The following is a 20,986-nucleotide window of genomic DNA, read 5'->3' as shown; positions in this document are numbered from 1 at the left end:
AACGGTCTCATCTGCCTGTGGAGGTTACCATGGCAACCAGACTGGGTAATCCTGCACTTGAAAGGCAGCAGTGTGGATTCTCAGCAGTGTTTTCTAAAGACCTTCAAAAACCTTGATTTTTGCACTCATCGTGAATTTGATACCTGGGGGTAAAAAAAGCTCAGTCAAAAAGCACATTGTTCAAAATGTGACTGCAGTTTTTTTTATTTAGCCACTTTAACATAAAACATTTCACTGTCACCTCCAAAAACATTAAATATAAAGTGCAGTTTTACTTTTAAATAACTCAAAGTGGCTGCATTTGATGAATGTACTGAATGTACAGCAGTAACTTTTATTTGTTTTTTTTTGAAGGATGGTAATAAAAGGATGTTTCCTTCGTTCTTTGCTGTGAGAAATTATGAAAAGCCTAAATATGAAAAATACAAAGCAAAATATGATATAAGTAAATGCTGTACTAAAACATTTCAAACAAACATCTAGGCTTCATGGTTCTACATCAAACGGGGCTACAACGACTTACTGACGACTAATCAACTATTTATCTCCATCTATCTTTTCTAAATGAGTAATTGTATTGAGCATAAAAAGAATAAAATGAGCTTCCACAGCAATGCAACGTTATGGACGCCAACCGTCGTAAAACACCAGCACAATTAAATGAGAATAAAAAAACAACTTCTAGTCCTAATCTGAAACCTACTGAAAACAAACAATAACACTACGACCTTGGTTCTTGTTCTGATTGTACAATAACTGCCTAAACATTTTCAAATCCAGTCATATCCATAATTCCAGAATAATCGTGATAAAGTTTTTTTCCTTCCGAGTCAACGTGAAATGAGGTTTTAAAATGAAAACATCAAACACTAGTTTGAGATAAAAGTAAATCTGTGCATTAGCATAAAACACAAACGCATCTAAAATTAGCACTAGCTATAGATTTGCTATAATTGTATATTTATCGCAGGTTTTCAGCAGTTAGCGTCGGTAACGTTGCATCACTGTCTTCTCTTGTTTGATTCCTTACTTCATTTTTCCGTTTATCACAGCGGTACGAATGCGTTGACAAAGTTTTGTGGGGGTTTTTTTGTCACCTATATGCCACAGACCATGTGATGTACAGCTTTTTGGTCGCTGGTGGTGTTTTATGGCGCCCACAATGTTGCGTTACTGCCCTCTTCTGGACTAAATCACCCATGATTTCTCCTTCCTTTCCGTCCTCAGGCGTCTCCTCCTTTCTTCAGGTCAGCAGTTAATTTGCACAGTTGCTATCGCACTGTGACGTGGACAAATTTGCCGCCTCGTCCTCCGGCTTGTCCTTGCTCTTCTTGCGGAGACCAAAGATGTAGTGGCTCTTTTTTTGACTGGCGTCTTGCTCAGCTTGGAGCTCCTTGAGAATGTCAGAGTTGGCCCCCTTCATATTCTCCAGTTCCTGGATGAGCGCCTCAAGTTCCTGCTGGTGGGCGTCTTTTTCTTTCTGCAGGCTCTCCCTCAAGTGCAGGTTCCAGGTCTGTTCCTCCTCCAGCTTTTTGGTCTCCATGTCCAGGCAGGTGGAGAGCCTCTCGTTCAGAGTGTAGAGGCTTTCACTGAGCTCCTCCTCCAGCTTCAGTTGGGTGGAGAGCTCCAGGTTGATCGCTTTCATTGCCTCCACCTCTTTACGGAGCGACTCCGTCTCGGCGCTGGACTGTTTCACGGTGTCAAGCTTGCGTTTGTGGGCGACCGCCTGCTTGTCCAGCTGAACGTCCAGCTCCAGTCGCTGTCGTCGCTCCTTCTGAAGCTTGGTGGTGACGCTCTTCATCCATCTTTGCAGATCATTGTTCTTCTTTTCTTCCGTCTGAAGCCTGGAAAACAGATTCTCGGCATCTCGTTTGAGGGACTTGTTGACTTCCTGCTCAATCTTGATCTTGTTGCCAAGTTCAAATTTGTCTTTTTCAAGACACTTCAGTTTCTGACAGAGATTCTCTGTTTCAGTGCTAGAAGAGGATGCTTCCGATTTCTGCAGGAGAGTGTCTTTGCACTTCTGCAGTTCAAAACTGAGAGATTCTTTCTCTTTGAACAGATAATTGTTCTTTTTGGTCTCCGTCTCAAGCCGAGCTGACAGCTCAGCAACTTCGGCCTTGAGTTCATTACTGGTACCGTCCTGGACACTGACTGAACCCTCAAGTGTGTCTTTGCATTTCTTCAGCTCGATGCTGAGAGACTCTTTCTCCTTGGACAAAGAATTGTTCTTTTTGGTCTCCGTATCCAGCCGGGCAGACAGCTCAGCCGTCTGAGCTTTGAGGTCATCACTGGCCTCTTCTGCAACACTGACTGAAAACTCTAGCGCATCCTTGTATTTCTGCAAATCATCCCCTAGCTTCCTGTTCCAGTCCCGCTCCTTACGCAGGTCGGCAAGGACGGACTTTTTCCTCCCGGTTTCCATCTCCAGCAGGTTGGACAGCCTGGAAACTTTATTTTGGAGGAACTCGATGTCTTTGTCCATCTCCGTCCTTTGGTGGAACTCGTCTTTAGGAGCCTGTTGGTGCCACTGACCACCTGTTGATCTATTACGTCCACCTCTCTGCCTCCGATTACAGACCTGTGTTTTCTCACACTTGTCCTTGTTCAGGGTCCTAGAATCTGGACGCTCATTTTGTTGCTCTGCCAGCTGGGAGTTAGCCTTTGCTTGCTCCATGTTGTTGTCCATGTCGTCCATCATCTCAGACCAACGTTTGGTTCCGGTGTCGCTGCTCATCTCTGTAACATCCATGGTATTTACCTACTGCGATTCCTGGTCAAAGACTGTGCTCATTTGTCCCTCTCACTTATTCAGTGGTCAGAAGGTATCTTCAGCTGTGCTGAGGTCGCAATGATGAGGTCACATTGAAATGGCCTTTATCTTAAGAACTTCAAAGTTACTAACCGTAACACTAAATTGCGGAACCCGATCCAGTCGTCAACCTAGTCAAATCCAAAGCTGTTTCCATAAATCACTATGAACCGCCATGTTTTGATGAATCATTTGAATTTTCCAGACTCTGTGGCACTAGAGGTCCAAGAAAATATGGCCCCGTGTGACGACACTCAGCCAATCACATCAGTGGATTGGGACCATGCTGGATGCACAGTGTGGACAGCAGCGACGCTAAGTGAACTGCTTGAGTTTTCTTGGGATATCTTGGGACTAAAATTCTATGATAAAGTCCCAGATCTCAGCTAGAGAACGTTTTCTTTATCTGGACCTCTGGGGATATTATTTGACAACCCCTAATGAAAAAGGCTGAGAGGACCGAAATGTGGCGAGGTCACCTGTGACCGGGTTGCCACAGCAACGGGTTACTAAGCAGATTCAAGTGACACTATGCGATTTTCATATTCTGGTTCATGTACGCCATCTGCTGGAATAAAGCAACAACGCATGAGCCTGATTAATTCCTACTGAACAAGAATCATATGAAGAAGAATGCTAGTTTAAGGTTATCCAAGATTATGTTTGTCGTCAGTCACATTTAGAGTGAACGGAAGAAAAATTGCTCAAAGTCATTGACTCAAAGCCTGTCGAGTTATGAGGTCACCGTGGCAACTTTGCCAGATCAAAGATATTCAGACGTACTCGATTATGAACAAGGTGCAGTTCTATGGAACTTTCACAAACTTCATCAGCTCTAAACCTAAACAAGTACATAATGGCTAACATTACAAAATTCGATACAATTTTACGAGACAGCGTCTTTCAGTTAATCACGTAACTGTCCAAGGGGTTTTCTTGAAAGGATTCAAACTTAGCAGGTGACTTACTAAGGACACCAGTGTGTGCAGTGCCCACTTTGACGTTTGGGTCGCTAACAAAGACAAATTGGTGCTGCGCCAAGCTCAGCTGACATAGGGTGAAAGAAAGGTGGAGTCACACCATAGACGGATTGTCAATCCATAGTTTTTGAATTTTTCTACAACAGGGTGTGGTAACAGAAGGGTCAACTTTTTCAGCACACAGAAGTACGGATCAACAAAAACATTTGGGATACGTGTGTGCGTGCAGCGTTACCAAAACCACGTACACAGGTACACACGGAAACTACAAACACACAGCAGGTAATTGTTTGGTATTTTGTTTTGTTTTTTTTAAAGGATATTCCACCAAAAACCACAACTATGCCTTGTTTTTTTAAATCACGATGCCTTTTGTTTTTGAAATCTTTCCATCTTTTGTTGCTGCCGTCGCCTCAGATAAGACGGCCGACGAGACAATCTTCACAATCTGACCTTTAGTGTCAAGAGTTCATGAAGTCACAGTTCAGTCAAATATTAGTGTGTAGTTACACAATGAAAAACGTGCGTTTAAAAAGGAATAACGACAATGTGTAAATAAAACAGTTGATTCTGTAGATTGATTATCATTTTTCCATGATGAACTTCCTTGTTTTACTTTTATGGAAATTTTTTTGATTGTTCATCATTTTAACTGGTACGTATTCACCGACATTAGGATTGTATTTAAGAAGCTATGGCTGCAACTAATGATTGTTTTCATAATGGATTAAATCGAGTACTTGTTTGGCCGGTGAAATGTCAGAAAACCAAAAATCTCTCAAAATGAGTCAGTTTTAATGATTTCTTTGTTTTATGGAACAAAGAAACAGGACAAATATTCACTGTTAAGAAGCTGAAAAATTAGAAAGCATTTAAGCTCCCTTCTATTTTGTTTATATGCATTTAATCAACGTATATGGAATATATACATGCAATGAAATGGAGGAACCGTGGACATCCCTGTGTCTGCTCTCTGGCTGACGTCGCTGTTCGATTCCTCTCCACCTGATGACATTTCACTGAGTCAAATCCAGGCTGTCGGTGCATTTTAAACTCTCCATTTATCAACTATTTTGTTCCTCCCTCCATTTCTCTTCCCCCTCTGCCTTTTTCCATATTAGTGCCATATATTTTCCAGCGTTTCATATACTCTGCACTCGCTCCCTTTTTCATCTTCTTCACGCTGACACCTCGGAGGGTCGTTCGAGCACGCCAACCTGCGCCTGAACTCTCCGCTGGCAGCCGAGTGACTCAGGTGTTTTTCCCTACGTGTGTGTGTGTGTGTGTGTGTGTGTGAGCACGTACAGTTAAAGGCCCGTGTGTGACAAAACAGTGTTGTTTGTTTGCAGGGAGAAAGTTGGAATGTTCTCTCAGTGTGTGTGTGTGTGTTAGTGAGAGAGTCAGGTGTCAAGTTTACCCCCCGACTGACCCAACCTGGGAATGATCTAGTCTCAGCGGGGGGAAGCCAAAGCTGCTCCTTTACGTCTATGTATGTGTGTGTGTGTGTGTGTGTGTGTGTGTGTGTCTAACCCGGGGATGACTCATAAACCATCTGGAGGCCAGATGCAGGTTAGAAAACTCTCTCCCTCTCTTCTCCCTCTAGTTGCTGTTAGTTCCCTTAGTTAACCCATGAACTTTGACCTCTATGATGTAGCATGAGTGTATGTGTGTATGTAAGAGAGACTACGGGCCTGTGTGTGTGTGTGTCAGCCTGGCTAAGTAAACTGCAAGGCTGTGACCTTTCTCAGAGGTCGCAAACTCTCGTCCCAGTGACCTCCAGAGTTCAAGTTCACTAATTGGGCCTCGCTCCCTCTCACACACGTCCTCCATTTTTCTCCAACACACACAATGGACTTTTAGAAAATTATTTTTTTCTGAGCTTAAAGAACAGTCAAAATTTTCATTTAAATAACAATAAAGGTGTTTCTGTGAACCACTCACTCTCCCACACCAAACCCCATAGAGAAAATGAGTGATTTTAACATCGCAGTCCCACAGTTTCTTGCCAAAAAAAAAAAAAAAATAAATAAAGTCTGTGCCAGTGTCATTTTCAGGGAAAACAATATGAACTTTCCCTCAAACTACTGCAAACGTTATTTTTTTCATTAAATGTCAGTTTGAGGCAAAGATTATGAAAAAAATGTCATGGTAAAACGTCTTAAAATGGAGGCCTGAGGTTTAACGGTGTTTCAACAGGTTAAGGACAAACTAATACAAGCTACTAATAGAAATAATAATCATAAACACCACAGGTGTGAGTGAGCATTAGCCTAGCATCAGTGACAGCGGGGATTTAAACACCTGTTGACAGTTAACTCATCAAATCAGCGCCGTTGGTCCCACGATAACAAATGCTACTGTCCAATTTAGAGTCATAACTCGCTCAAAACTCAGCGCACACACATTAAACACACATTTCCACACTCGTGCAGACTTACATGTTCCGTGTTCGTTGTTATATCCGACGTCTATCGCGGCGAAAAGTTCATTAATCCACTTAGAATCCGCCGGAGGGAAAGGCGCTCCGTTTAACAGCGGAACTCCACCGGGATCTTCACATTTTTCCAGTTTTCGTCACGATAAAACTGAACCAGCTTAAGTTATCTCTACGTCAACGAGTTGAATTCAAACATGAACTCATTACGGGAACTTCGGCTAATGTTATGACGCCAGTATCCCTAAATGTAACGAATTACAGGCTCAACAAAACGGAAACGTGACTCCCGTTGACCGCAACGTCTCTTGATTAGCAAACCGGAAACCGCCTGTGTAACGCCAATTACTGTACCGGAAGTTGTAGTTTGACAGCAACGTAAATAAATAAGTAAATAAAAGTATATTTCTTAATAATAACAAAAAACAAAGGAAAAATATTTTCATATTATATTATATTATATATAACAATGGATTTAAGAAGCAAGTGTAATACAAAAAAAACACAAATTAAATGTTCTAATATGTGTTTATCAGTCACGTTCCTCACTTTAAACAACGTTGAATGAAATATCAGATGTGTTCTCTCTTGTAAGTGAGATCTAAAGACGATCTTAATTCAATAAACACCTTGTTTTTCACAAGTAAATTAGACTTTAAAGTAAAGTTGTTTGTCAGTCTGTTACAGACTCTCCTCCCCCAAGATAATTATGAGATAATTGAGTGAATCTGGCTGCGTTTGTGAGAACACAAAACAAATAAAAAAGAACATAATGAGGATAATGTCTTATACGACGCCTCCAACTCTGACGCTGCTGCTGCTGCTGCTGAGAGCCATTCTTTGTCGATGAAACACATGTTTTTTCAGACATTTCCCCGACAACAACCACCCCGAGGTTTACCAGTAAGTGTGTGAGTGTGTGTGTGTGTGTGTGAACCAGTTAAACATCAACGTAACAAGACAACAGAGCTGCGGTTCTGTTTATTGTCGGGCCAAAATGTTCTGATTTCACCTCCAGAGAAGCTCATTTTGTACATGAGCTGGCAAACACACACAGGTTTGTTTGTTTGGTAGGTAGGTTCATTTATACATGGGTACTTAGGTAGGTAGGTTAGTTGTTTGTCTGTTTGGTAGGTAGGTTAGTTGTTTGTCTGTTTGGTAGGTAGGTTTATTTATACATGGGTACCTAGGTAGGTAGGTTAGTTGTTTGTCTGTTTGGTAGGTAGGTCCATTTATACATGGGTACTTAGGTAGGTAGGTTAGTTGTTTGTCTGTTTGGTAGGTAGGTTCATTTATACATGGGTACTTAGGTAGGTAGGTTAGTTGTTTGTCTGTTTGGTAGGTAGGTTCATTTATACATGGGTACTTAGGTAGGTAGGTTAGTTGTTTGTCTGTTTGGTAGGTAGGTTCATTTATACATGGGTACTTAGGTAGGTAGGTTAGTTGTTTGTCTGTTTGGTAGGTAGGTTCATTTATACATGGGTACTTAGGTAGGTAGGTTAGTTTGTCTGTTTGGTACGTAGGTTCATTTATACATGGGTACCTAGGTAGGTAGGTAAGTTGTTCGTCAGTTTGGTAGGTAGGTTCATTTATACATGGGTACCTAGGTAGGTAGGTTAGTTGTTCATCTGTTTGGTAGGTAGGTTTATTTATACATGGGTACTTAGGTAGGTTCACCTATGACTAAGTCATAGGTGACTCACTGACGTTCAGCCAATCAGAAACAAACAGGTCTCAGCAGTTTTTGCATAAACATCCGACATGTGAACCCAAACACAACTGGCACTGAGCACATGCACCACGTGCACCGCGTGTACCGCGTGTACCATGTGAACCATGTGCACGGTGACGCAGAGCAACACACTGAACATGTGGCCTTAATGTACAAACACTGACATGTAAACACACGTAACTGTGAACACATTTGTTCCGCAGAGAACGTAAACTTTGACGTAAACACGCCACAATAAACACTTTCACCTCCTCACCACCACCACACTGTAACAGTGATCGCAGTCATGGCGTTTGACGTGTGCGTGTTCGACTTCCTTTACTGTAACACTGATGAAGCAGATCAATAAATCAGCCATTGATCAGTGGTTTGGTTTCCTCGTGCTGGGATCTGACATCTCCATGAACGCACTCCTGATGTTCTTCAGATGAACCAGGGATGAAAGAAGCTAACGCGAATCTGTCACACAGATGTTTCCACGGATCTCTGTGTGTGTGTGTGTGTGTGTGTCAAGTAGGTAGAATAGTATGTTGATAGGGAAGTAAGTAGAAAGGTTAGTAAGTGTTTTGGTAGTTAGTTAGGTAGGATACTTGTTTGGTAGGTTGGTTGCCTGCTTGCTTGGTATTTTGGTAGGTAGTTAGGTTGGTTGGTTGGTTTGTGTTTTGGTAGGTAGTTAGGTTGGTTGGTTGGTTTGTGTTTTGGTAGTTAGTTAGGTTGGTTGGTTGCTTGGTATTTTGGTAGGTAGTTAGGTTGGTTGGTTGGTTTGTGTTTTGGTAGGTAGTTAGGTTGGTTGGTTGGTTGGTTTGTGTTTTGGTAGGTAGTTAGGTTGGTTGCTTGCTTGGTATTTTGGTAGGTAGTTAGGTTGGTTGCTTGCTTGGTATTTTGGTAGGTAGTTAGGTTGGTTGGTTGGTTTGTGTTTTGGTAGGTAGTTAGGTTGGTTGGTTGGTTTTTGTTTTGGTAGGTAGTTAGGTTGGTTGGTTGGTTTTTGTATTGGTAGGTAGTTAGGTTGGTTGGTTGGTTTGTGTTTTGGTAGGTAGTTAGGTTGGTTGGTTGGTTTTTGTTTTGGTAGGTAGTTAGGTTGGTTGGTTGGTTTTTGTATTGGTAGGTAGTTAGGTTGGTTGGTTGGTAAGTTTGTGTTTTAGGAGGCAAATAAGTCGGTTGGTAGGTAGGTAGGTAAGTGCGTCTTTTGGTTGTATTTTAAAACAAAAACAAAATCTTAAATGTATCATTGCTTTTGTAAAATGTCCATCACACAAAATTAAAACATTATGTAACATGTACTTTCACACTGAAGGCTCTTGAATTTCATTTTAAACGCTAAAATGATCTTTATCTCAGACTTAAATTCTTCTGTGTTTCTCCTGTGGTCAGCGTGAGGCACATGAATCCACATAAATCCACATGAGTCCACATAACTCTGCGAATGAAAAGTGTTTTGCTTCACATGGTGATTTATTCGTACTATTTCAGTATAAAATGACGTGAAGTTCCTGAAACACACAGGATCAGAGTCGAATGGTTTACATGGTCTCTGACAGGTGGAGCCGCTTCCAACCCTCAGAAACCAGAACCAGAGCCACGAGTGAGACACAACAACCAGATGCCAACACGGTTTGTGTCTTTGTGTGTCCGTGCGTTCATCAGAGGAACAGACGACAGTTTATTTCTCTCTGCCTCCGTGTTTATTTGGACGTTTGTCGGACACTAAACAAGCCGTCTGTCTGCGGAGACGATTGGTCCAACCATGTTCCTGCGCGGTTAACTGGACCTAAACAAGGTCTGAACATGATCCGGGCTGATCCGGTGGTTTGGGATTTGAAACTGTTGATCTGGATCCAGACAGGAAGTCCTGACATGTTCTGATGTAAGCCTGTGTGTGTGTGTGTGTGTTTGTGTGTTTTCATCATTACCACTTTAACTTTAATTGAACACATTAAAGCTCATGTAGGCGAAACATGCTTGTGGGTTTTTTTTTTATTTAACTTACTTTTACATGTCAATACTGTTGTCTTAGATTAGATTACATTAGATTTAAATAAATAGAGTAGTTTAAATTGCATTACGTTCGATTGGATTAGATTTCCTTAGATTGTTTTCATCAGATTAAATTAGGTTAGTTTCTATTAGACTATTTTCCATTAGATCAGATTATATGGAGTACTTTACATTAGATTATATAGAGTAATTTACATTAGATTAGATTAGATCATATAGAGTCATTTACATTAGATTAGATTATATAGAGTCATTTACATTAGATTAGATTATAAAGAGTCATTTACATTAGATTAGATTATATAGAGTCATTTACATTAGATTAGATTGTATAGAGTAGTTTACATTAGATCGTCATAGAAGGTTGTAGATGTGAGGTTGAAGGTCGCAGTTGAAGGTCATAAATGTGAGGTTGAAGGTCGTAGATGGGCAGTTGAAGGTCGTAGAGGTGCAGTTGAAGGTCGTAGAGGTGCAGTTGAAGGTCGTGTGAAGGATGGTGACCTCTGTTTCAGCTTCCGTGTCATTACACCTTTGACGTGGACGAGGATCAGAGACGTCTCTGTCCCGTGTGAGACATAAAGAAGAGAGAGAGTTGGAGACGTTTCCTCCAAACCTTTAAATTCATCCAGTAAAAGTTCCTTCATCTCGTCCTGAGAGCAGCTGGCAGCGTCCACTCTGTTTATTCCTACCCTGAAAATCCTGCTGCAGCTCTGGAGTCTCACATGTCATTTCCACAGAATCACTTCAGTTCCCCACTTGGCTCCGACCGTAGCATTGCTAACAAATGTTAGCGCCGCGCCGCTGCCAGACTCTCTCTCTTTTTTGTTGGACATCCTGTGAGGCAGATTGGTTAGTCATCAGGAGAAAATACTCCTTAAAAACCCTTAACCTTTCAACTCCGGCGCTGGAATGAGCTGCGTTTTCCTCTCAATATTCCACTTTACTGGCTCCGCGGGTGAAAAACCTCAGGGTCAAACCAAACAAATCCCGACAAAGGAAAGTATTTTGTGAATGTGATTATCCAGAAAAAGGCACGGCAGCTCGGTGTGTGCTTTCATAACTGCGAGTCTGAGGGAAATATTTCACAGCTACGAGCAGACGAGTTCAGCTGTTATTGGACGCGGCAATGCTGGGAATATTAAACAGCTCGTGTAAAGGGGGCGCCGCGAGGACACGCTGCTTTTATTCACGGCCTCTTACCTGCGTTTTTATGTGTACTTTGTCTTCGCGCTGCGGCCATTTCTCAAAGTAATGTGCGTATATATGTGAGTACATGTAGCTTTAAAGCTCCTCGTCCTGTGAGCAGTAACTCACACTGTGCAGCCAAAGTCTCCTCTTTCCACCTCCACGTCTCTACGACTTCTTAAAATAACTTTTAAAGAAGTTAATTTCGTGATGAAAACTGTGACTGATGTTTTCTGGTCGAGTCTCTCGTCTCACGTGTGAAGTTCGCAGCCGGTCGGTCAATGTGCGGCAAAGTTAAAGCCCACTTCCTGTTCTCTGGCCAATGGTCACGATTCGCCGAAACGGCGACGGTCCACGGCCACGCCCCCTTTTGGACCTGCACGACCTTTGGATAACGTGTCATCTTTGATGTGTCTCGTACAAACGGACACATTTTTTAATGTTGCTGTTGCAAACGCGGTCAGACGAGTTCGTTCATTTACCGATGAAAACCCACTCTACATCAACTCACCTTCACATGTGAACACTGTCGTCTCAGATTAGATTACATTAGATTAGAATTTAAGAAATTATTTTATTTACAATATATTAGATTAGATTAGATTAGATATATTTGTTTTTGTTAGATGAGTTAGTGTCAGAGTAGATTAAATTAGATTTAAATAAATAGAGTAGTTTAAATTGCATTACGAGTCGTTTTCATTAGATTATATAGAGTAGTTTATATTAGATTATATAGAGTAGTTTACATTAGATCAGATTATATAGAGTAGTTTACATTAGATCAGATTATATAGAGTAGTTTACATTATTTTAGATAGAGTAATATTCTGTAAATGTGCGAGTGAAACCCGACACTGTGTTTGGTATGAACCTCCCTCTGACCCTTGACCTCCCTGCGTTAGTTTCAGGGTCTGATGAGAGTTTGGACTCTCATCACTCCTTATCATCGTTTGTCTTTCTTACTGTATCTCTCCTCCTCTTGGTCCTCCTCTTCCTCTCCTCTTTTCCATATCCTCGTCTTCACCATTTCATCGCCATGCGTTCATAACTCAGGCCGCAGTGTCATCGACTCGTCCGCGTGACTTTCCCATCCGTCTCTTCTCGCGTCTCTTTCCAGGCGGCGACTTGTCTTTCAACAGTGAGCCAGTCGTCTTTTTACGACCTGTCTCACAGAGAGACACTGAGGACAGGAGACAGAAGAGAGAGAGGTAGCTGATGATGGAGTCATGCTTTTAACTCGGAGCTTTCCGAGTTCTTTTCTGTTGTCGTGCGTCATGTTGCCTCTTTTAACCTTTGACCTTTCTTTGGCATTCCCTTACCTTAACCTCCTGATTGAGCCCCGTCTCACTGCATGAGCAGCAACTGTTCTCTTTGATTCTCTGTGACGTTTGGACCATTTGGATTCTTCAGCGACGTCGAAGATACTCAGAGAGAGAGAGAGAGAGAGAGAGACGGAGTTTAAAGAGAGAAATGAAAGACAGACATGTTTTAGCACATTGTTACAGCAGAGGCCAGTCAGTCTGGGAACTTCTATAATAACTGTTCACTGTAACACTAATGACAAAACCACACACACACACACACACACACACACACACACACACACGGGGCTCTGCATTCACTTCCATTCATTTAAACAGTATCCTCCATGAGGTCAGTGTTTATGACAGAAAACAAACACAAGAACACACACTTTACCAACAGGAAACACACTTCACTTCAACAGGAAAGCCACTTCTTTTCAATGGCAAACCCACTTCAACCCACTTCACCTTAATGTGAAACTCACTTCACTTCAATGGCAAACCCACTTCACATCAATAGCAAACCCACTTCACATCAATGGCAAACCCACTTCACTTCAATGGGAAACCCACCTCACATCAATGCAAACCCACTTCACTTCAATGGCATCCCCCCTTCACATCAATGGGGAACCCATGTTACATCAATGGGAAACCCACTTCACTTCGATGGGAAACCCACCTCACATCAATGCAAACCCACTTCACATCAATGGGAAACCCACTTCACTTCAATGGGAAACCCACCTTACATCAATGCAAACCCACTTCACTTCAATGGCATCCCCCCTTCACATCAATGGGGAACCCACTTCACATCAATGGGAAACCCATGTTACATCAATGGGAAACCCATGTTACATCAATGGGAAACCCACTTCACTTCAATGGAAAACCCACCTCACATCAATGCAAACCGTCTTCACTTCAATGGGAAACCCACCTCACATCAATGCAAAACCCCCTTCACATCAATGGGAAACCCACTTCACTTCAATGGGAAACCCACCTTACATCAATGCAAACCCACTTCACTTCAATGGCATCCCCCCCTTCACATCAATGGGGAACCCACTTCACATCAATGGGAAACCCATGTTACATCAAGGGGAAACCCACTTCACTTCAATGGGAAACCCACCTCACATCAATGCAAACCCACTACACATCAATGGCAAAACCACTTCACGTCAATGGCAAACCCACTTCACATCAATGGCAAACCCACTTCACATCAATGGCAAACCCACTTCACTTCCACAAACAATTCAAATCTTAGTCCTTATCTTTAACCAGTTCCTCAGAAAATGAGGTTCTGTTTCATTAGGACCAGGTTTTGGTCTCCATGAGGACTAGTGGACACACAGAGGCTGATGGTAAAACCATGTTCAGGATCAGGGTGAGTCAGAGGACAGAAGACAAAAACTTAGGTTTCACTCCTGACGCTAACAACACACTTCATTTTCTGGGTGATGTCGAGTGCGCTGTGTGCGCTCGCTGCCAGAGACGCCATAAGAACCAAGTCAGTGAGACAGAAACGCACAATTGGTGTTTATCGTAGTCGGGGAACGTGGTCTGAGACGCCAAACGCTCGGATCCTCCGGCCTCGTATTTCTCCGTCAGCGTGAAATCTGTGTTATTCTGCTGGTTTTCCTCTCTGGCGTCAGAGCTGCGTGTAAATCACGGATGAGGAGTGGACCACCGGCTCTGTGATGAAAACACGGACTGGGGACGCGAGTGGACTGTGAATGTCCTCTGCTGTTTATTAGAGGTAGAAAAATGAAACCCAACATGTTTCATGGCTGTTTGCAGGTTGAGGAGTGAGTGGAGGGTTCCAGAGTTCAGAGCCGCAGCTCCAGTCCAGAGTCTTTTCCACTCCAGCTGAGATCCAGAATCTTCACAAATCTGATTAAACCACATTTAGGGATCGGATGAAATCTGATTCACGTCTATGAAACTGCAGCTTTGCCACTTCTTCAGTTTCAGACGTTTGCGTCTCTGCAAAGTTCAGTGTTTTTATAAGTGCGGTTGTATGAAAACACTGACAGTTAGCGTTTAAAGCCATCTACAATATCTTTGAGAACACGTTCACGTCTTTATCTCACTGTTAGACAGTCTTTTCCAACAGGAAACTGAAGTTTGTAAACCACTCACCCTCCCACACCAAACCCCATAGAGAAAACCAGTGATTTTAGCTCACGGGGACAGAAGAGCATTAAAATCACTGATTTTCTCTATGGGGTTTGGTGTGGGAGAGTAGGTGATTTACAAACTTCAGTTTCCTGTTGGAAAAGTTTAACACAAGAAAACACAGATTTTAGGCACTTAAAAAACGTATTGAATTAAATTTATGTCAGTTTACAACATCTTAACGTCTTTATCTCACTGTCAGACAGACTTTTCCAACAGGAAACTGAAGTTTGTGAACCACTCACTCTCTCACACCAAACCCCATAGAGAAAATCAGTGATTTTGACATCACAGCACACAGGAGTTGTTGATCCACTGCTGCCACCATCACTAAGTTCAAATGTCTTATTTTGTCACTTCGGCTTTTAAAATCCTTTGTTGAGATTCACCTCAGTGACACAAAGTGACCACACGAGGCAGCAGTAGACCAGCAGCCGATGCGTCCTCGTGCGCTACGATCATTGATTTTCTCTATGAGGTTTGGTGTGGGAAAGTGAGTGGTTGACAAACATCAAAAAAGGCAGCGTAATTCTTAAATAAAGTAGTAAACATTTACTTTCGACTGAACACTTAAGCTGACATTGGTTGAGTGATGTCACAGGGGTATTTCTACGATTCAAAGACTAAAACATCGCTTTTTTCTGAATATTAGAAGAACTGTTGGTGTTTGACTCCCATCAAATTCATATGTTTGCATTTCTGCTCTCCAAATTTTAACTGGGAAACAAGATCTGTTGATGCGCTTCCAAGCAAAAGTCTTCATTTTGCTTTTTTTGCTCCAAAAAATAAAATAAAAATAAAAATAAAAAAAAAATTAATTTCTTCAAAACAGTGAAATCCTCAGCTGTTTTCCAGGGTTTAACAAACGGTAACACGAGGGTCACGGATCATCAAAACTGGGCCACTCCGGTTTGGAAAAGAGAGGATTTTTTAACGCTCAAAAACACAAGATTTAGTGTGACAGGAAAATGAATTCCCCCGCGATCCACGAAGCACCAGGAAAACAGCGCTCGCTCAGCTGGCGCTTCACTTCAGCCTTCTTCCTCTAAACGCTTTTCATTTTCTCGATGAAAGAGTGAGAGATCACAGCGCTGGACAGACGCACAGAGCAGTTTTTCACCCGTCGTTTAACAGCAAACGCCGTGGCTCAGTGATAGACCTGCGACGTTTGATCCACGCTCCAAGAGTTTGATATTTAGAGACTTTTTTCCGCCTTGAATCTGGAAACTGAAACATCTGTGAAATTACTAGGGTTATATTAATATTTTCTGTGGTATCTGTAAGAATTAAAATGATGTTACAGATATGGGTTTTTTTTTGGGCTCGGAGAAAAAGGAGCGATATGACATCGTCGCTGAGGCTTTTATATCTCACGCTCAGAACGTCGCCCGCTGCAGGTTCCAGGGTTTTGATATGAAATACAAAGAAAGCACATCTGCTCAAAACATAGACCTTTAAATATATTCATTTCCACTGCTTTTACCTCAGAGTCTCGTCCAGGAACACGAGACTGTGACGTCTCTGCGTCTCCGCGGCGGCGGCGGAGAGACTTTAAATCTTTAGCAATTTAAAAAAAAAAAGTTTAAATGATAATAAAAGACGAAAAGTGCAGTTAAATACTAATTTGACTGTTTTGTTTCGGTGCTAACATGCTGAGCTAATGTGTTACACCACATATCAAACGACAACATGTTAGCATGATGAAGTGTACAAGTGGAGTTGATTGGCTAATGATTTTAGCACATCAGCTCTACGTTAGCACTGAAAATAAAAGTACAGCTAAAGCTAACAAATCGCGATCAATGTCATATTAGAAAAGTCATGCTTAACTAATATGGTGAGCCTGCAAATAGTGATACCTAATAGCATTAACATGTTAGCATGCTAACATTACAGTGCTAAACATGCTGAGCTAACGTGTTACACATGCTAACAGTGTGCTACATATCAAACAACAAACCGTTAGCATGATGCACTGTACAAGTGTTGATGATTGGCTAGTGTTTTAGCACATTAGCTCCACGTTAGCTCAGAATGTTAGCACTGAAAGGAAAGTATAGCTAAAGCTAACACACCGTGACCATTAACATATTAGCATTTATGTCAAATTAGCACAGTTGTGCTGAGCTAATGTGGTGAGCATGCGAACAGTGACACCAATAAACGCGTAACCATGGTAACCGGCTAAAGTTACCACGCTAACTATTACTATTTAGCTAACTATTACTAAAATGACTGGTTAATGCTAATGCACTCAAACATGTATTGATGACTTGTTAAGCACGAGTTGCGCTGAAAATAAAAGTACAGCTAAAGCTAACAAATCACAATCATTAACAATGTCATGTTAGCACAGTCACGCTGAGATAATGTGGTGAGCCAAATAGCATTAACATGTTAGCATGCTAACATGTTAATGCAGTGCTAAACGTTTCCGACTGCGATGATTTAAAAAGGTCTTTAAAAATCTGTGTTGTTGTTTTTACCGGTGCTGGCGCCCGCGCGGTGGAGCAGTGGTAGGATTTGGCCGCTGGTCAGTCTGTCTGTCTGTCTGTCTGTCTGTCTGTGCCGGTGAAAGTCATGGGAACAGAAACTGTAAAACACGAGCCTGGACACACAAGTGACCACACACATATGACACTGTTACACAACAGCCTACAGGTGTGTGTGTGTGTGTGTGTGTGTGTGTGTGTGTGTGTGTGTGTGTGTGTGTGGACGGATAGAGACAGAATGGTAGAGGAAAAAAAAAAAGCTTGAAAGAAATGTAAAGACAAATGTGTGTGTATGTGTGTGTGTGGCAGTAAAACCCTATACAAGGTGCCAACGGCTGTGACCTTTGACCTGTTTGAATGTTGCTAGATGTTGGAATGTGTATTAGCAGGATTTGGTGTTCCGGTGTCCCCGAGGGCTTTCTCTACGTGTGTGTGTGTGTGTGTGTGTGTGTGTGTGTGTGTGTGTGTGTGTGTGACCTCAGACATGTGTTCGTGTTAACTGGCACCATTAGACCTTGAGGGGATCATTAGTGGCTCTGGAAGCTGCCTTTACTGTACATGGTAGGGGACCTTTGTGTACACACACACACACACACAGACACACACACACACACACACACACACACACACAGGCGGTAACGAACATGGAGACGACAGCCTGGCAGCCTGAGTTTGTCCATGTTTGAGGTTCATATTTAACAACCATAAAGAGCCATAAACATAAACTGTACGACACAACAATCGGCTCTCTGTGCTGTAACCTGATTGGTCAGAAAAAACATCAAAATGTCCCTTTAAGTTTGGCAAACTGTGTGTGTGTGTGTGTGTGTGTGTAGCTTTGGCAGAACCAGAACCAGAGTCCGTGGTAATCACATGTTTAGCCAGAGGCTTTAAAGAGGATTAAAGAAGGAGCCGGGGGGGGGGGGGGGGGGGGGGCGCTGCTGTGGATGTGTGAGGCGCTGTGAGCGCCCCCTGCTGCTGAGAACCAGCCTGACACACAGAGGCTCACGCTCATTAAAAACAAAATGGCTGCCAGCAGAGGTGTGGGAGAGTGGGAACTCACTCTCCCACACCAAACCCCATAGAGAAAATCTGTGATTTTAACTCGCGGAGACACAGGAGCTGCTGCTCTGCTGCTGCTCTGCTGCTGCCTCGTGTGGTGACTTGGTGTCACTGATTTAAATCATAACGAAGGATTTCAAAAGCCGAATTGACGAAATAAGACATTTGAACTTATTGATGGAGGCAGCAGTAGATCAACAACTCCTGTGTGCTGTGATGTTAAAATCACTGGTTTTCTCTATGGGGTTTGGTGTGGGAGAGTGAGTGCTTTACTAACTTCAGTTTCCTGTTGGAAAAGTCTATGTGTGTGTGTGTGACTGATGAATCTATGAATGAATGCACAGTGGAAAACTGACCAGAAGAAGAAGAAGAAGACGAGGAAGAGGAATGATAAGCGTCAAGAGACAGGCCTGAGACACACACACACACACACACACACACACACACACACACACGCACACACACACGGCGTCTCCAGACTCAATTGAGCATTAAGAGATAAAACCTCGTCCCCTTTTCTTATCTCGGAGGAAGAAACAGGAGTAAAAAGACGCGGGGATTCTCTTACAGTGAGGAGACACTTTTTATCTCCTGACCCCTCTTTAAGCCCCGCTCCCCTCTCTCTCTCTCTCTTTCTCCCCCCGTCTCCTCTCTATCTCGCTCTATCTCTCGCTCTCTCGTCCTCTCTGGTTACTGGTAAAAGGGGGCGAAAGAAAGGACACAGAGAGAGACAGAGGAGGAGGAGGACGGGAAGGAAACGACAAAGACGCCACTTAAAATGACCCGAAAAGGAGACTCACTCACACACACACACACAATCACCTGTCGTCCACCTGTCCCATCATGCCCTTCCGCCTCATCCCCGGTCCGTCTTCTGTCCTTTCAGCCCTCGTCCTTCTTTGTGCTCGTCGAGTCTTCACAAACAGGTCGAATAACAGGACGAACGTCTCCTTTTCAAGGTCAAACTCCAGTCAAATCTTGTGTCTTTGTGACTTTAGATCGGAGGAGAAGGTCAGAGTGTGGACACGGCGTCTCAAACACTACGAGAGGACATTGGTTTGAATATTTTGAACGGGACTTCTGGAAAACGACACCGTGGCTGGATACAGGTCTGAAAGTGACGATTGAAAATGGAAAATAAATGACTTTAGGCTTTAAAGACGTCGTTGTTATTCCTCCCTCTCTCTCTTTGTCCTCACAGGTGGACAAAAAGACTCGGGTCTCTGTCGTATCAGTGAAAGTTCATCCCTTCATCGTCCCCGGAGACCGACGCAGGGAGAATAAGTGACAAGAGAAGCTGCGTCATTTCTCCACGTGTGTGTGTGTGTGTGTGTGTGTGTGCATGTGTGTGTGTGTGTGTGAGCGTGTGTGTGCATGTGTGTGTGTGTGTGTGCACACATTCCTCCTGACGAACCAGATCCCCGGTCCAGAGCAGCAGAGAGGCCCAGCTCGCTGCGGCCGCGTCCCAGGAGAGGAGCTGTGAGCGGGGCAGCAGCGGGGGGCGCGGGGGGGTTGGAGTCTGGGTCAGGACTGGAGCTTCAGTCAGCACAAAGACGAGGAGAGGAAGGTGAGGAAGAGGACAGGCTGGTACACCAGAGGACAGAGACAGACAGAGGAGGAGGAGGAGGAGGAGACGTTCTCCTGATTTCTTCGTCGGCCCTTCTCACTCCCACAATCCCTTTCTTCTTCTCGATTCTCGTCTTTTCTTGAAAAAGATTAAAGAGAAGACGCACACTGGCAGTCGCGGGTCTTTGAGGACGTCTGCGTGATCTAAAGAACACGTCCACGTCTTTGTCTCACTGTGAGACAGACTTCTCCAACAGGACACTGAAGTTTGTAAAGCACTCACTCTCCCACACCAAACCCCATAGAGAAAACCAGTGATTTTAGCTCACGGCGTCACAGGAGCTGCTGGTCCACTGCTGCCTCATGTGGTCACTTTGTGTCACTAACGTAAATCTGAACAAAGGATTTTTAAAGCCGAATTGTCAAATTAACTCATGTGAACTTAGTGATGGAGGCAGCAGAGGATCAGCAACTTCCTGTGTGCTGTGACGTTAAAATCACTGATTTTCTCTATGGGGTTTGGTGTGCGTTGTTTTTTACCGCAGAATTGAACTCTGTTGTGTAACATTAGCAGTGTGTTCCCTTGATTTGAGCATGTGCGATTGTTTGAGAGAGTGCGTGTGTGGCCTCATCATCAGGTGAGTGAGATTATCCAGTGCACAACCCTCGGTCCATTTCCTCAAATTAACCCTGTGAAAACACGGCCCGCTTGATCGATCGCCAGCGTTTCAGAACAAACATTCTGCTCCGATTCACTGTTTGTGTGCACAGACACCTGTTCCACATGGCCTCTCTGTGTGTGACTGATTACACGACCGTGTTGGACTGCTCAGCGAGGACCTGTCTGGTTTAACAGTTTGCGGGTGTGAAAAAGAAAAACAAAGAGAAAATAGCAACCGAGATGGAGAAAGATGGATGGATGTAAGAAAAGAGTGAGGAGTCACGGGGAGGCCAGGGAGGAGAGACGGAGCAATAACAGTCGGAGAGTGTCAGCGCCGGGGCAGCGAGTGAGGAGTGCTATTTCATAAAGAAAAGGCCATAAAATGCTCCGAAATAGTCCGAAGTGTGGATTTGAGGTCGTAAAGATGTAAAGTAAGAGTCCAAAAACTGCACGAAATATAGCACAAGAAAGAATCAAGAAGAAAACGTCGTCCAGACCCAGACCAAGAATAAACTCACCTTTTAATCCTCTCACTCTCCCACACCAAACCCCATAGAGAAAACCAGGGAT

At 43.2% G+C, this 20,986-nt stretch overlaps 1 long non-coding RNA gene across 1 annotated transcript in view; it reads right to left on the bottom strand.

The window, feature by feature from the left end:
• The window catches only part of LOC131457154 (uncharacterized), a 30,108-nt gene extending 23,587 nt beyond the window's left edge, over nt 1-6,521 (bottom strand). The window contains exon 1 of the long non-coding RNA XR_009239986.1: nt 6,231-6,521. This is a non-coding gene — a long non-coding RNA (uncharacterized LOC131457154). The remainder of the gene's footprint in view (nt 1-6,230) is intronic.
• Nucleotides 6,522-20,986: the final 14,465 nt, after the last annotated feature.

This window comes from Solea solea, chromosome 3, assembly GCF_958295425.1.
Source record: "Solea solea chromosome 3, fSolSol10.1, whole genome shotgun sequence".
NCBI lineage: Eukaryota > Metazoa > Chordata > Actinopteri > Pleuronectiformes > Soleidae > Solea > Solea solea.
This window is presented reverse-complemented; position numbering and strand designations above follow the sequence as displayed.